The sequence below is a fragment of the Neofelis nebulosa genome, chromosome 3 (genome assembly GCF_028018385.1).
Source record: "Neofelis nebulosa isolate mNeoNeb1 chromosome 3, mNeoNeb1.pri, whole genome shotgun sequence".
In the NCBI taxonomy this organism is placed as follows: domain Eukaryota; kingdom Metazoa; phylum Chordata; class Mammalia; order Carnivora; family Felidae; genus Neofelis; species Neofelis nebulosa.
Genome location: NC_080784.1, coordinates 152,448,031 through 152,450,544, shown reverse-complemented (window position 1 = coordinate 152,450,544; position 2,514 = coordinate 152,448,031). Strand labels below are relative to the sequence as shown.

The 2,514-nt window shown below is 35.4% G+C and overlaps 1 non-coding gene across 1 annotated transcript; it reads left to right on the top strand.

Moving 5' to 3' along the window:
• Positions 1 to 1,930: 1,930 nt before the first annotated feature.
• LOC131508224 (U6 spliceosomal RNA) lies at positions 1,931 to 2,040 on the top strand. Its single transcript, XR_009259930.1, has one exon. It is a non-coding gene; the product is annotated as a U6 spliceosomal RNA (small nuclear RNA).
• The last annotated feature ends 474 nt before the right edge of the window (positions 2,041 to 2,514 follow it).

Sequence of the window (2,514 nt, the reverse complement as noted above, 5' to 3'; positions counted from 1 at the left end):
ATACTAAATCCAGTAATTGCAGAGCAGTTTCCGAAAATAAAACATGTAAAACTGCATAATGAAAGTGTACATAGCATCACTGAGAAAATGAGCCATAACAACAAAGACATATTCCTGTAAAATTAAGTGACTTTAAAAAGAAAGGAAGGAAAAGGAGGGAGGGGAAAAAACTCTTTTAGGTACGTACAAAATTAAGGGAAAAGAATACATGACTTATTTGGAAAAGAAAATGCAGTAACATATTTAAGATATTTAAGAAAAAGAGAAGTGGGAGCCAAGAGTTATTTTTATCCAACAGAATAGATTTTGAAGTTCAAAGGGTTTAGGTAAATTCTTACCAATGTGCAATAATTCCAGGAATATTGTTCCCTTGAGTCCTTACTATGGAATCTACTGGAGAACAACCTTCAGACAAGCAAAGTGACTAGAGGCATACTAATGTAAGGACTAGTAGGGGACAAATGCATTGTCACCTGTGGCCTAAGACTAAATGAGGGACAGGGGCAGAGAATATGGTATGGAATAGCTATATTCTCAGACAATATAGGTATTGAACAACTATAAAAAAATGGGAAATGACAGAAAAGAAAAGCAAAACAATGCTAATAGTTCAGCCATCGTTGATGGTAGTATTAGTTTTGTTACTCTAAGACTATTGTATGTGCAGCATTAGATAGAAAAAAAAATGAACAATTATGAGATTCCCTATTATCTCCCATGCCCTTAAAGACCACTGTTCTCAGTAATAAAGATACAGACACATTTTTAAAAGAAGTTAAGCAAAAGCCCTGAAGTCTAGAATTTGAGTTGGAAGTATCACTCTGAACTTAAGTTAGGTGGTCATTAGTACAAGAGAGAAAAATAAAACAAATTCAAGGCGGAGAATAGAGGAATCCTACTATGAATAGGAAGGTACAAGAGGATGACTTTTGAAAAGATATGGAATGATGTAAGTGTATGAGCCTTGTCACATCTGGGGACAGAGCAATCTCAGGCAGAGAGAGCCCCGGGTAAAACCATCCAGAAGCTCAACGTTGGGCACATTTCCTTCTCTTATCATTCCCATTCTCCATCAGCATACTAGAAAATTGTTTCAAAAGTTTTAAAAACTGGGCTGTAAACATAAATCAAGACCTCAAATGTGAAAATATAAAAGTTTAGAAATCAATATCGTTATATAAAACAGATTCACCATTAGAATGTGGTTTGTGAGATATGTAGAAAATCCTGTCCAGAGAGTCATGGAAATTCTCCCTTACCATTCTTTCTTTCTACTTCATAAGGCAAGTACTAACAAGGGGCCCCAGTTTTTGTCTCCTTTCTGGATAGTCAGTGGATATTAAGGGAGACCATGTTAGGTAAGTATAGTTTACTCTAGGCCCCACGTAGCTAAATTAGGGCCCCAACTGTGTCTCCCATTATTTTTTTATAACCTTGGACTGTATGTCTAAGGTAACTCTATCTCAACTGCCTCATCTATGCACTAGATAATAGCATTTACTTTATAGAGCTCTCATAAGGACTATATGAAAAGCCACATGCAGAGAACTTAGAACCTATTGTCAGAGTTGATGGATCACCACCAGATAGAGAATCTTCTATCCCAATGTGATGTGAATCAGAATATGTGAGATCACATCCCAACTCCAAAATGTACCAGTCCTTTCCCTCAGTTGAGTTTCTTAACCTTGAGGAAGTGTCTTCTTTTACTTATAAAATATGGATTATAATTACATACTAAAACTAATTTGAAGATTCAGTACACTTTAGTCGGATCTCATTATCTATCGATATATTTTCTTAAATGCTTCCCAAACAAATATTAAAGATACATGCAGAGTCCATCATAAAATAAATACTAACATTTCCATCCCCTGTGTTCTGAAGAACATTAGATGGCAATTTTCTGCCAAAAATTTAAATTCTGAGAGTTCTTCACTTGGCAGAATACCTTGGAACAAAAATTGGAACAACTCAGTGAAGATTAGCATGGCTTTGCACAAGAATGACATGCAAATTCATCAAGTGTTCCTAGTTTTTAAAACTCATTGAACTGTATACTTACAATGGGGAAATTTTATGCTGTGCAAATTATATCTCAGCAAATCTGTTTTTAAAAAAAATGTTTTAAGTTACTAGAACCTGAGGGAAACTTTCCTTTTTGTTGATTTGCCAGATGAAGGATTTTTCCCTAAGCCTGTTACCTACATTCCCAAATTTCCCCAATTTCTCAAGGATGCTGTGCATGTAATTATAGGCATATTTTCTTAAGAGTCCACTCTGGGCAGGTTCACATAGTGAAAGTCTGTGTTTTGTCCAACATGCGGTCCTCTGTTATATATACTAGTACACTATAGATACGATCTTTAGTGACTGTTTGGCTGACCATACACAGGGGGAAATGGAAATAAATCTTCCTTCCTGAGCTGCATATAAAGAAGGAAGGCAGATTCTATCTACTATTCTTCTTACTAGTGCAAGGAAGTTAAAATAATATATACTTTAAGATTTACC